A 15,584-nucleotide genomic window follows, 5' to 3' on the forward strand; every position below is an offset into this window, starting at 1 on the left:
AAATACGACTTTTAATGTCTATAATTCCTATTGGAATAATACAAAAATTGTATCTAGTTTTCTTTTCCTTAGGATAAGCATCTTAAAACACTAGCTCAAAATGGTTTAAACGTTCAAAACATTAACCCGACCGAAAATAATGACACAACCATAAAGAAACCTTCGTTATCCAGTCCAGATACAAGTGCGCGTCTCTACCATCTCCTCGAGGTCCGACTCAACCTTGAGGTCGACGCCGAGATGACGTCATTCTTTAGAGGCAGGAACTGCGTAATATGTGCACAATCTCCTATGTGAACATAGCAGTTGTAATTACTTTAGTCTTCTTAATAATACTGGTCGGGATAAAATACTGCACAATAATGTGGGCTAAATACAGTCTCTACTACCTCCACCTGCTGTAATTGCTGGTTTTCCCAATTTTATTTAGAGACTTATAGTTAGTAATAATATTCTAAATAAGAGTAGAAGCCCTTGGCCCTGTGAATTAATTACTGTATGTGAAATAATTTGGAGAACTGTTATGAGGATGCACACGTTGGACCCAGCATTAGGCTATCAGTTTGAACATAAACCTTTACTACAATTATTCATGTTCTGTAGACAACGGTACAAGGTAACCCATATTATAGAAATCCATTTGGTTCTGGAATATTTTATGAGAACACAGAGATTTTGGTACCTAAATAATACATATCCTCTAGTATGCATACTCAGTGTTTTCTCTATGAAATAGTAAACACGTTTAAAACACATTTGTATTTTTACTATTTACAACAATAAATATTTGGCTCGTACTAGGCTGCGCTTTATTTATTTTACTATAATCACTTGTGTTTGTAAATTTATAAACTAATCATTGACCTATTACAATATTACTGGCAACCTCGATTATGTGGATCTCATTTATATTGAACACCGGGCTCCCGGGCCGGTTCTTCAGAGTGGAGGGGTTAATTTTTTCAAGAATAAACAGTTTTTATTGAATTTCCAGTGAAACTAGTTTTTTTTCTCTAAAGCATGTTCGCCATTCAGGACAATGTATACAATATAATACAAAATTTACAACGTTGAAGTAGGCCCTATACCACAATAATAGCTAGTAAATTTGGAACAAATAAATAATGATGAAAATGGTACTTCGTCAGCAGAAAATAAGGCTTTCAATTGACGAGTTATCGCACTTCCCGGAAGTAGTTCACCAAAGTCAAACCAAAAAGAACAGTAAGCACCATTCCTTTTATCTTTGTTATTTTAATTCTTTTTTCTATAATAAACCTCTGAATACTCTTTGTGCCCTCTTTTACTGTTAAATATTAGTAGCAAATAAATCCCTTCTTGTCTTTTTAATCTACTATTTACAGTATTCGCTATTAATCCTGATAAACGAAGTTGTATTGCAGTTATGTTTAGCCTACAGCTAGGCCTGTTGGCCACCTAATATGTGGTGTTTGACTGATGTAAATCTTTAGAAACTTTATAAAATATTTAAATATATTTCCAAATAAAGACACAGAAGTTGGCTACCTGCAACTATATTATTTATATAGCAACTCACTTTGTTTAACAACTAGTTTGTGAGTGTAGGCCCTAATAGGTAGATCCGTAGTAAACACGCCCATACATAACTACGGCAGTCAGTAAAAGTACCACAGTTATTATCTACTCGTGCTAGCTCGGTTGATATTAGGATACATTAATCTTTTCCTGATGCTAACTGAATTATTATGATTAGTGTTTAACAGCAGGCCCTTACTCAGACCGGGGTTTCTGAGAATTATACCGGGGCCCAGGCCCTCAGGGGCCCCGAGCCAACCCCGCCATGCTTGTGCGGAGACTGGTGGCGGGACATGGGGGGACCCGTCAAACCAGGATACGGCCCCGTTTATCAGTATTTAATACAATGTACATTGATGAGTTAATTGATTAAATTTACCTAATTTCTGTGATTTCTATTTCTATGAATAAGACCTCTAAAATAGTTTAATTGAAAAGGTTAAGTTCTTGAATGTTAAAAACGTATGTAATTAAATAAACAGCCATAGTAGGCTAGATATCTAATTGAATTGAAGTGCTTCGTGCACCAAGAAGAATTTAAATACCAATTTACTTAACTTGTATACTCTCTTCCCGCAACGTTATTGAGCTGCAACAAAGTAACCTGATGGGGGAAGCAGCCTGGTAAACTATATCTAGGCTACTTCGTAATTATACGAGCTATTATTCAACGCTATCCGGTTAGACACAATTTAAGTGCGGTATCGTACTGAACTCTAGCGGCGCGAGTTGGGGGAAGCAGCCTGGTAAACTATATCTAGGCTACTTCGTAATTATACGAGCTATTATTCAACGCTATCCGGTTAGACACAATTTAAGTGCGGTATCGTACTGAACTCTAGCGGCGCGAGTTGGGGGAAGCACCCTGGTAAACTATATCTAGGCTACTTCGTAATTATACGAGCTATTATTCAACGCTATCCGGTTAGACACAATTTAAGTGCGGTATCGTACTGAACTCTAGCGGCGCGAGTTGGGGGAAGCACCCTTTTAAACTATATCTAGGCTACTTCGTAATTATACGAGCTATTATTCAACGCTATCCGGTTAGACACAATTTAAGTGCGGTATCGTACTGAACTCTAGCGGCGCGAGTTGGGGGAAGCAGCCTTTTAAACTATATCTAGGCTACTTCGTAATTATACGAGCTATTATTCAACGCTATCCGGTTAGACACAATTTAAGTGCGGTATCGTACTGAACTCTAGCGGCGCGAGTTGGGGGAAGCAGCCTGGTAAACTATATCTAGGCTACTTCGTAATTATACGAGCTATTATTCAACGCTATCCGGTTAGACACAATTTAAGTGCGGTATCGTACTGAACTCTAGCGGCGCGAGTTGGGGGAAGCACCCTGGTAAACTATATCTAGGCTACTTCGTAATTATACGAGCTATTATTCAACGCTATCCGGTTAGACACAATTTAAGTGCGGTATCGTACTGAACTCTAGCGGCGCGAGTTGGGGGAAGCACCCTGGTAAACTATATCTAGGCTAATTCGTAATTATACGAGCTATTATTCAACGCTATCCGGTTAGACACAATTTAAGTGCGGTATCGTACTGAACTCTAGCGGCGCGAGTTGGGGGAAGCAGCCTGGTAAACTATATCTAGGCTACTTCGTAATTATACGAGCTATTATTCAACGCTATCCGGTTAGACACAATTTAATGCGGTATCGTACTGAACTCTAGCGGCGCGAGTTGCAGTTACCGACGAACCGGTATATAGCAGTTCCTGTTAGTCATTCCATACGTGTACAACATGGCCTCGTCTATTCTGCAGACTGCATACATCTATTTATACCGATGAATACATTCATAACTTACAAATAATCGTCAACAGATCTATACGACGAAGGTAAAAGAAGACAACCATTTGCAAGTGAAGAAATGCTAGTTGTCAGAAAAGCCACACTACGAAAGTCTCCTTATTATCGACGCAATTAGGGCCAAGGCCTTGTATAGCTTGCTACTCGAGGAATGCTCATGCATGTAATAAAGAATACGCTACGTGCAATGTACTAATCATATGTCTACTTTTTATTTCTACTCAGCATTCTGGATCCCCCACTCGTATCGAGTCCAATGTCCTTACGCCTAACTATTCAGGTTATACCCATAAGATGGCTTGTTCAGCAAAATTACAAATGTATTTCTTTATTATTACTAGCTATTAAATTTAAATTTGTATTTTTCCTGTAAAATGTGTACCACTTGAGTTAAATAAAAATATTTAATTCCCGCTACTAATAGAAGAATATTGACCACAATGTATAGTTTTTATTAAATATTCTCTTTAACTTATTGTGTGATCAGACTCCAAGTGTCCAAAGTATTAGGTTCCAGGTGAGCGAAATATATCTGATATAATGGCAGGTAATAAAATAGGTACAATATTAAAAATAGTCTATTGTTTATTCCATTGCACAAATTAATGATCATTGGTTTATTGCAAATAACAACGGTATAGTTTAGTAGCTTTTATTGCAGGTGGCACCAGTGACTATACAAACCCAACATAACCGATTGTGAATGTGTCATCTGAGTACGTAGGCTTCCTCGATATCATGACTCGGAACTGTTACAGCGTTTCTGATCACTCTGAGACTGCAGCCTGAGGAGACTAACGAGCGCAGCGAGCATACAAAATAGTGCACCTGCACCACACGTAAAGTACACTTTTTAGGGCTGAGGAAACAATTAAAATCAGTAACAACTATTTAAACTGTAATTTAAATTGTGAGACTATCGACCCTGCAGAGGCGGTACAAGTGGAGACATCGGGTATTATCGGGTACTAAGGACACAGGAGAGTAGGGGTACAGTGAGTAGGGGTAGACATGTAGCATTGTCATACACAGTATTGCATCTCGGTTACAGAGATTAAGAATATTTCTCAAGAACAAAAGCAGAGGGTACACACGAAAATGGCGAGCCGGGCAGTCCCACACAACAGCATCTGGTGTCCTTTTACGGGATTAAGTTATTCTTATCTTAAATAGGCTATCACAAATGTGAAAGTTTGGATGTTTATGCGGTAGTTTGGCACTAGCCAGAGGCCATTATTTTTGGAAGCGTTTCTTATCTGGGATAAAAAACTACATTATTAGAGAAAAGACTTAATTCGACTTACTGTGAGAATGACATATAATTAATTACGATCGTTTGTTGTTTTCTGTCTCACAAAAGGAAGCGTTGTCGGCGAAAAGTAGGCCGCTTTGCCCCTATATACTACTTTTATTACACAATATAAGTAGGTTTAGATTAGTTATCATAAATATGTTACTAGTAGTATCGAAGTTAAAGATAACCTTTACGGACGCTCACGGGATCTAAGTTTGCATTTAGGTACTATCTCGAGGGTTGTTTTTCTTTTTTGCCAGAATACGTGGTGGCGCCACCGAAGCCCGCAGTAATGGCCAGGTGCTTTTCCGATCGGTACTTCTCCAACCTCAGTTTACGTCCCAGATTGTCCAACTTCTCTGCCGCAGAGAACGATGGTCTGGCACGTGATATGTGGTTGGAAAAGTGCATAGACTACTGATTGGAAATACCCCCCTCCATCAGTGCGGGTTTCGGTTTGGCGCCACCCCACACAAAAAAGAACACATTCCTCGAAATTTTCAAATTTTGATCGCGCTCGTTAACGTTTTATATTTATAATATGTACGTGTGTATTTTACTAGGCGATGTCCTTACAACAAGTAGTAGGTAGGGACAGAGTGGCCTCCTTCTTGCCGACATCGCTTCCTTTTGTGAGGAAACAAGAACCGGTTGTCATAACGACATGTAATTTTCACAGTAAGGAAAGTAAAATCTGTACTTTCTAATAACATTGTTTGTAAGTCCCCGGTAAGAAAATCTCTTCCAAAAATAGTGACCTCCGGATAAAACCAAAGTACCGTTTATCCTTCTACCACGCACATATTACGATGGCAAGCATTTAAACATTACAAGAACCTATTTTAAAAACTGAAACAATATTTACGACAAATATACCTATTCATTTTTTTAAATTATTAGCCTATCATGATCTATCATATTGCGTCCTATGTGTTCATATTAACTTTCAGTTTCACTCTCCGCCTTCATATCTCCGCCCTTTAAACACAGATTCCATATTTGGAATGGAGTCAGATATGTGAACAGGTATTCCTTAATAGGATATGTGGCCTCTGTAACGACATAAAATGCGAAGCTGTGAGCAACAGCACTAGCATATAACACATAAAGATCGTACAAATATGAAATTGTGTTTATTTCTCATTAACACCACAATATCAAAAAGGTAAATAACAAAAATAAGGCATAATCACATATAAATATAATATAAGGCATATTAAAAATAATAGGTTATTTTTGTAACAACTAGGCAGCTTTGAAATTACTACCACAGAAAACTTCAGCCCATCACAAACGAGGCACCTTGACTAGCGCTCCTGTCGGTTTAGTAGCAAACTAGCGACCATATCCGAGACAATCTTGGCACAGTCACAATAATATTATGTTAACCAGGCCATTTGAGTATTAGTGTATACAAAGTACTTGGTGATTAAAATTATCTATTTATATTTCCTTTGTTTTCCCTAAGGCTGTTAAATGAATATATTATCTTTTTAATTTGTATTCTTTGAGGAGTAGCCAATAATGACAATTGCATAAAGCTGGTTTTGTTAGTACACTTTAAACAGATGTTTGATGTATTATTCATCCCCAAGGTTTTGTCATTACGAGGAATGTTATTTTCTAACGTCCGCATAAAAAGCTCTCAAGTGATAGGCTACAATGTGAAAAGTAATTTTCGTTTACAGCGAAGTCATGCGATGCTATGCGGCGTGACACAAAATCACTAACGAACTCTAGCGGCAACACGTTACAGTTACTGGTGAAGCGGTTTTGGTTGCCAACATAACCTATTGGCGGACTCTTGCACTATCGCGGTTCATACAGGCGACCCACTCACTACATTTGAGACAAAGAAGTGAGTCACGTCACTTCATCGATGCAGTATATCAATTACTAATTCGTATGACATAAGTCAGCAAAGAACGTCTACTTTGACCATTGCGGTATACAGTCGGTTGAAGTGGTCGATAAAAGCGGTTTAATTAAGAAAACATGCGTTTATTGTAACTCATCCAAAGATACTGGATTAGTAGATTTGTATTGGATCTTGCCGTAGTTGCACACTGTAATAATTGTATGTGTGGAAAAGGGACGTTTTTATTTCAATATATACAGGGTGATTCATGAAGTTCTCCCCCACAACTTCTACAGCACATTTTACTAGTAAAAATAATGAAAAAATTTATATAAACATAGGTCCGAAAACGCTTTGTTAGCGAGTTACAGCTAGCGAAAGATTTCGCCTGAATTCCTGGGTAAAGAGTAAAATAAAAGCCATACTGAACTTTTGGAAAGGTTGATTAAGTAAGAAATATCGTGGATTCTTAATGTTTTTTTTACCTGATAAAGCTAATAAAATAGGTTTCAAAACTGTACCTGTAGTAGTTTTTGAGGGATTCAGGGTTAAATGCAAAAAATTGGGGCACGAAACAATGTTTTTTTAAGTTTGATGTACAATAACTTTGTTAAATTGGTAGTAAATACATAAAGTCAAACAAACATTAATTGTAGAGAATTTAATTCTGAGAAAATTGATATAATCAAAGTCTAAAATAAAACAGAAATAAGTACAAAAAATCGATTTTATTCAGTATAATACATTACTACTTTTAAGCAAAATTAATCAGGTTGGGCAAACCGTACGCACCTTTTTATAATAGATGTTCGAAAATGAGGCCATCATTATCAAAACATTTTGCAGCACCTTTAGTGTATTGCTTTTGTTGCGTTTCTTAATTTTTCAGGACTCTCCCTGTATCTGCACAGCCGAATCCATAATACGGGCAATTAAATTCATCACGAGAAATTCACTTCTTGTCTTGTATACAATGTCTTTCATCCATCCCCAGATGCAATAAAATCCAATGGAGATTGATCTGGTGATCTTGGTGGCCAAGGGTGAGGCCCTCCACGACCAATCCAGTGTCCAGGAAATTGATGATTTAAGTAAGCAGAAACGGCACGTGAAAAGTGGGGAGGTGCTCCGTCGTGCTGGAAAGTACAAATTTTGTCTGAGATGTAAAGGAACATTCTCTAACAGCTGCGGCAACTCTTTCTTGAAGGAAATGCAAAATAGAACTCAGCATTTAGGCGTCCATACAGGTAATATGAAAAGGTCCCAATCAGCCGATTGTGCAAAAGGCCACACCAGACATTGACGCTAAATCGGTGTTGAAAGTTCTGTTCCACTACCCTCATGTTGGATTTTCTTTCTGCCCATGAGTGTTCATTGTGCAAGTTATTGACACCATCCCGAGTGAATTGTGCCTCATCCGTAAACAAAATACGCTTGTAGAGTTGATTATGAATATTCAAAAAGTTGCAAACTCCAAGCGAAGCGGACCATCCCCTAGCTGTAGATGTTGAACCTTTTGTTTATGGAACGGATAAAATTTGTTTTCGATTAAGTGACCTCCACACCGTTGACTGCGAAACTCCCTATCCGCCTAGAAATACGTCGTGTACTTACACCTGGAACTGCGATGAACAGCATTAATAACAATATCATCATCAAGTTGGACACCTCGTTCATAATTGGTTCTAGTAACTTGGTAGTGATCCTGTTTCCCGAAGAGTACGAAAAGTTCCTGAAATTGTTTTGGTATCTGGAATCCTCCAATTAGGGTAACGTAGTTCATATTCTTCTACAGCAGCTCTAGCATTACCATTACAGTAACCCAAAAATAAAAACCATATCAGCGTATTCCTCTGATGTAAATAAGTAAGGCCCATTTTTTTCGCTGAATAAACAATCGAATTATAACTCACAGAAAAATTGCATTTAATAACACGATTCACAGAACCCGATCTCCTGCTGTAGCTTGCAAAACACCACTAATACACAGTTCTAACGTAACAGTACAGAATACCATTGTTGATCAACTGTTATTCGTGCGTTACCAACTTAGAAATTAATAAAACAAAAAACTGCATTTCGATGATTAGTAAACAATAATGGGAAAATGTTTGCTTCATTTATTTTCGAACCATTTGATGTAAAGTTTTATTAAAAAAAAAAAATACAACGTAATAAAACATGATATTTTTTATTTACAAACAAATTTATTTAACAGTTAATCTTGTTTTCTCAATTTATCTCATCATTAAGGAACAAACATTTTGTTTTTTGTTTTATTTTAACTAAATTACCGTACGGTATTTCTTTACAGCTAGTAATGTATTATATGAATAAAATCGATTTTTTGGTACTTATTTCTGTTTTATTTTAGACTTTGATTGTATCAATTTTTCTCAGAATTAAATTCTCTACAATTAATCTTTGTTGATTTTATGTATTTATTACCAATTTAACAAAGTTATTGTACATCAAACTTAAAAAACATTGTTTCGTGCCCCATTTTTTGCAGGATTTAACCCTGAATCCTCAAAAACTACTACAGGTACAGTTCTGAAACCTATTTTATTAGCTTTATCAGGTAAAAATACATAAGAATCCACGATATTTCTTACTTAAATTAACCTTTCCCAAAAGTTCAGTATGGCTTTATTTTACTCTTTACCCAGGAATTCAGGCGAAATCTTTCGCTAGCTGTAACTCGCTAACGAAGCTTTTTCGGACCTATGTTTATATAACATTTTTTCATTATTTTTAGCTAGTACAATTGTGCTGTAGAAGTGGGGGGAGAACTTCATGAATCACCCTGTATATATATAATAGGTGGCCAAACTCAGCTCTCTTTACATGTTACCTCCGGTTGTTTACTAAGAAGATACTCGCTCTCTTAGGAACTACAAATCTTTACAAACAGCTAATGAACTGTCTAACTTACTGTTAACCTACAATAATTATAGGCCTACCAATAAAGTTCTTGAAATATTTATGAATTTATAGATGTTAAGGAACACTATACACAGATGAAGTAACCTACTACTCTAAGAGCCAAGACCCAATTTGCATTATAAAAGCACACGACCTGATTCTTTTTGAAATCAAAGAGGAATTTCTCGTAAGAAAGAAATTGGTCGTCCACTGTGGTAGTTGTAGTGGAGGTCGAAACGGGAGGGTAGAGAAAGGGTTAAATATATATAACGATATTTTTCTCAGATCATGTTTTTCTAGACTTAGCAAACTTTAAACCGACGGTCAGACACATACATAATAGTGATATTACAGTCAAATATTTTTATAATTAAACTGAAAGTTGCCTCTTTCTGGGGTGGGAAGGGTGTTTCTCTATACGAGGTTAGCTTACGCTTATTTAAAATTGAGTGAAATGACTTTGAATTATCCCCCATAAGAATAATTTAAAAGTGTTTGAGCTATAACATTGATCTAATAGGATGAAACTCAAGGTCGTATATCTATACGACTTTTAATTTACGCATAATTACGTTAAGAAACATCTGATCTGAGTAATAACCTAAGTAATCTAATCAAGGTTTCATATTGTTAACCTTGATATATCCTCTCATATCGACTTCCACCAAAACTAGTGCAGCTAGGGGAAATTCCTCTACATATTCCAAGAAAGCTAGGTTGTGTACTTATACAGTCGGCTCATGGACTATAATGTACACAACTTTAACGTTATACGCCTTACTTAACAAACCTCGTTGAAGTGTACAGCATTCGTCAAGGCCCGAGCCATAATTCATGTCGACCTCTTGAGTTATGTGTGCCATAACACGACAGTTGTGTAGTGTGCACAAGTATATTTAATTCCAGTTCTACAAGAGAACATTTAAACTCCTTATTACTCGCAGTGCTGCTGTGTTCCAGTAATAGTCTACAACCGATTTCTATCATAAACGTGCTTTATATAATGTCAAATACTGGATATATGATATTAAGAGAGAAATGTTGGAATCAAAAGTGAATAAAACAGGAGACTAGAAAAATCAATAATTTTCTTCTCTGTATAATACTTATTACGATTATAGAGATAATAAACCGCCTTCCTTTCACAGAAATCAACTTTCATGTTATTGTTACATCCTTAGCGCATATGTAATTTCACCATAATTGTGGTGGGAGATCGCGCGGAAACAGTAATATTGACAATATTATTGCCTACAACATAACTTGTTGCCTGTACTCGCTGTTATAGAATCACCTTTAGCGGACTTGTCGTTTAAGGTAGGCCTAATTGATAATTTAATTTAAAACTGTCATAAATCCAACATTATTTAGTCAGGTCAACCAAACTGTTGTGAGAGTTATAATACTTAACATTCCAACTGATTTTAGTGTTTAAATTTCCTGTTTTGGCTGAAAAATGTATGTGTGCGCGTCATGATTTTATGTCAATATAAGGCATGTCATTGCCATATAACAAACATGTCTTTCTGCATAACAACGGATATCTGTCTTGAAAGTCGACATATTTGTACAAAAATACCCTTGGACTTTTGGCCATTGGCTTAACCAAATTTGAGACTATCTGGGTCCAAATCCATAGTGACTTATTTTTAGAACGTCGATAGATTAATGTGACTTATTGTCTAAGTTACGTATTAAAATTACTGGGTGTTTTTGGATTGAGAAGAACATATACAATTCTATAAATCTGTTTCAGTTCTAGTAGCTGCCTTGGCACATGAAGCCTCCATGTTTCTAACTACTATGGTGCGATGAACATGTGCTAACTCGCATTTTTACTTTCATAGTTTAATATTAGTGACACAATTAAAGCGTCTATTCTTGATCCAGCTGTAATGAATACCTATATTGCTTTAATGAATTAATGTAAGTTAGGACATGTCAACCAAGCAACCAACAGAAAAACTAATAGAGCCAAATTAAATTTTAATTTTAATTCTGCAGATTTTTATGATATTTGTACTAATTTGTTTATACATAATTATATTCACGAGTATAAATAAAATTACGATCACACCATGCCACGTCTCTGAGTAGGTATCACAGCCATCGCAGATCATTTCATAAAGTCTAACCTGGAACAATCATGTGGACTATATCTGTGCTCCTGTTACTTCAGGCATCTACGCCCTGCGTAACCTTGCCAACTATTGTTCACAAAAGTCTTAAGAATGGATTATTTTGGCCTGATTTATCCATACCTGACATATGGTTTAAAACTTTGGGGCAGCTGTGCCAAATACAACATAGTAAAAGTATTGAGACTACACAAAAAAGCTGTCAGAATAATTTCCCAATTAAACATCAGAGAGTTGTGCAGGGATGCTTTCAGGGAGCTTGAATTACTGACTCTGCCCTGGCTCTATGTATTGGAGGTTGCCCTGTATGATCGATCGAAGTGTGTTCTTATTCGGGGTAGTGACATTCACTCCTACGAAACTAGAGGCAAGGAGAGTTACCGTGCAGAACAGCATAGAACGGTGGCTTTCGAACGCTTGCCGTCACAGGCTGGAGCCAAATTTCTCAATCGGATCCCTGAGGGTTTTATACAGTAGGATAACTTATTACAAGTTTAAAGCTCTTCGAGTCCAGTAGATGGGACCGGTAGTACAGACACAAGGTGACGGCCGGAGAGAGAGAGCAATGACAGGTCTGGCGAGTACAGTTGCAGTTATTGTTGCAGTATTTGCACACCGTTGTGCTGTTGCCAGAAAGTCGAGTCCAGTAGATGGGACCGGTAGTACAGACACAAGGTGACGGCCGGAGAGAGCAATGACAGGTCTGGCGAGTACAGTTGCAGTTATTGTTGCAGTATTTGCACACTGTTGTGTTGTTGCCAGAAAGTCGAGTCCAGTAGATGGGACCGGTAGTACAGACACAAGGTGACGGCCGGAGAGAGCAATGACAGGTCTGGCGAGTACAGTTGCAGTTATTGTTGCAGTATTTGCACACCGTTGTGTTGTTGCCAGAAAGTCGAGTCCAGTAGATGGGACCGGTAGTACAGACACAAGGTGACGGCCGGAGAGAGCAATGACAGGTCTGGCGAGTACAGTTACAGTTATTGTTGCAGTATTTGCACACTGTTGTGTTGTTGCCAGAAAGTCGAGTCCAGTAGATGGGACCGGTAGTACAGACACAAGGTGACGGCCGGAGAGAGCAATGACAGGTCTGGCGAGTACAGTTACAGTTATTGTTGCAGTATTTGCACACTGTTGTGTTGTTGCCAGAAAGTCGAGTCCAGTAGATGGGACCGGTAGTACAGACACAAGGTGACGGCCGGAGAGAGCAATGACAGGTCTGGCGAGTACAGTTGCAGTTATTGTTGCAGTATTTGCACACTGTTGTGTTGTTGCCAGAAAGTCGAGTCCAGTAGATGGGACCGGTAGTACAGACACAAGGTGACGGCCGGAGAGAGCAATGACAGGTCTGGCGAGTACAGTTGCAGTTATTGTTGCAGTATTTGCACACCTGTTGTGTTGTTGCCAGAAAGTCGAGTCCAGTAGATGGGACCGGTAGTACAGACACAAGGTGACGGCCGGAGAGAGCAATGACAGGTCTGGCGAGTACAGTTGCAGTTATTGTTGCAGTATTTGCACACCGTTGTGCTGTTGCCAGAAAGTCGAGTCCAGTAGATGGGACCGGTAGTACAGACACAAGGTGACGGCCGGAGAGAGCAATGACAGGTCTGGCGAGTACAGTTGCAGTTATTGTTGCAGTATTTGCACACTGTTGTGTTGTTGCCAGAAAGTCGAGTCCAGTAGATGGGACCGGTAGTACAGACACAAGGTGACGGCCGGAGAGAGCAATGACAGGTCTGGCGAGTACAGTTGCAGTTATTGTTGCAGTATTTGCACACTGTTGTGTTGTTGCCAGAAAGTCGAGTCCAGTAGATGGGACCGGTAGTACAGACACAAGGTGACGGCCGGAGAGAGCAATGACAGGTCTGGCGAGTACAGTTGCAGTTATTGTTGCAGTATTTGCACACTGTTGTGTTGTTGCCAGAAAGTCGAGTCCAGTAGATGGGACCGGTAGTACAGACACAAGGTGACGGCCGGAGAGAGCAATGACAGGTCTGGCGAGTACAGTTGCAGTTATTGTTGCAGTATTTGCACACTGTTGTGTTGTTGCCAGAAAGTCGAGTCCAGTAGATGGGACCGGTAGTACAGACACAAGGTGACGGCCGGAGAGAGCAATGACAGGTCTGGCGAGTACAGTTGCAGTTATTGTTGCAGTATTTGCACACCGTTGTGTTGTTGCCAGAAAGTCGAGTCCAGTAGATGGGACCGGTAGTACAGACACAAGGTGACGGCCGGAGAGAGCAATGACAGGTCTGGCGAGTACAGTTGCAGTTATTGTTGCAGTATTTGCACACTGTTGTGTTGTTGCCAGAAAGTCGAGTCCAGTAGATGGGACCGGTAGTACAGACACAAGGTGACGGCCGGAGAGAGCAATGACAGGTCTGGCGAGTACAGTTGCAGTTATTGTTGCAGTATTTGCACACTGTTGTGTTGTTGCCAGAAAGTCGAGTCCAGTAGATGGGACCGGTAGTACAGACACAAGGTGACGGCCGGAGAGAGCAATGACAGGTCTGGCGAGTACAGTTGCAGTTATTGTTGCAGTATTTGCACACTGTTGTGTTGTTGCCAGAAAGTCGAGTCCAGTAGATGGGACCGGTAGTACAGACACAAGGTGACGGCCGGAGAGAGCAATGACAGGTCTGGCGAGTACAGTTGCAGTTATTGTTGCAGTATTTGCACACCGTTGTGTTGTTGCCAGAAAGTCGAGTCCAGTAGATGGGACCGGTAGTACAGACACAAGGTGACGGCCGGAGAGAGCAATGACAGGTCTGGCGAGTACAGTTGCAGTTATTGTTGCAGTATTTGCACACCGTTGTGTTGTTGCCAGAAAGTCGAGTCCAGTAGATGGGACCGGTAGTACAGACACAAGGTGACGGCCGGAGAGAGCAATGACAGGTCTGGCGAGTACAGTTGCAGTTATTGTTGCAGTATTTGCACACCGTTGTGTTGTTGCCAGAAAGTCGAGTCCAGTAGATGGGACCGGTAGTACAGACACAAGGTGACGGCCGGAGAGAGCAATGACAGGTCTGGCGAGTACAGTTGCAGTTATTGTTGCAGTATTTGCACACCGTTGTGCTGTTGCCAGAAAGTCGAGTCCAGTAGATGGGACCGGTAGTACAGACACAAGGTGACGGCCGGAGAGAGCAATGACAGGTCTGGCGAGTACAGTTGCAGTTATTGTTGCAGTATTTGCACACTGTTGTGTTGTTGCCAGAAAGTCGAGTCCAGTAGATGGGACCGGTAGTACAGACACAAGGTGACGGCCGGAGAGAGCAATGACAGGTCTGGCGAGTACAGTTGCAGTTATTGTTGCAGTATTTGCACACTGTTGTGTTGTTGCCAGAAAGTCGAGTCCAGTAGATGGGACCGGTAGTACAGACACAAGGTGACGGCCGGAGAGAGCAATGACAGGTCTGGCGAGTACAGTTGCAGTTATTGTTGCAGTATTTGCACACTGTTGTGTTGTTGCCAGAAAGTCGAGTCCAGTAGATGGGACCGGTAGTACAGACACAAGGTGACGGCCGGAGAGAGCAATGACAGGTCTGGCGAGTACAGTTGCAGTTATTGTTGCAGTATTTGCACACCGTTGTGTTGTTGCCAGAAAGTCGAGTCCAGTAGATGGGACCGGTAGTACAGACACAAGGTGACGGCCGGAGAGAGCAATGACAGGTCTGGCGAGTACAGTTGCAGTTATTGTTGCAGTATTTGCACACCGTTGTGTTGTTGCCAGAAAGTCGAGTCCAGTAGATGGGACCGGTAGTACAGACACAAGGTGACGGCCGGAGAGAGCAATGACAGGTCTGGCGAGTACAGTTGCAGTTATTGTTGCAGTATTTGCACACCGTTGTGTTGTTGCCAGAAAGTCGAGTCCAGTAGATGGGACCGGTAGTACAGACACAAGGTGACGGCCGGAGAGAGCAATGACAGGTCTGGCGAGTACAGTTGCAGTTATTGTTGCAGTATTTGCACACTGTTGTGTT

This window comes from Homalodisca vitripennis, chromosome 1 (assembly GCF_021130785.1).
Source record: "Homalodisca vitripennis isolate AUS2020 chromosome 1, UT_GWSS_2.1, whole genome shotgun sequence".
Taxonomy (NCBI): domain Eukaryota; kingdom Metazoa; phylum Arthropoda; class Insecta; order Hemiptera; family Cicadellidae; genus Homalodisca; species Homalodisca vitripennis.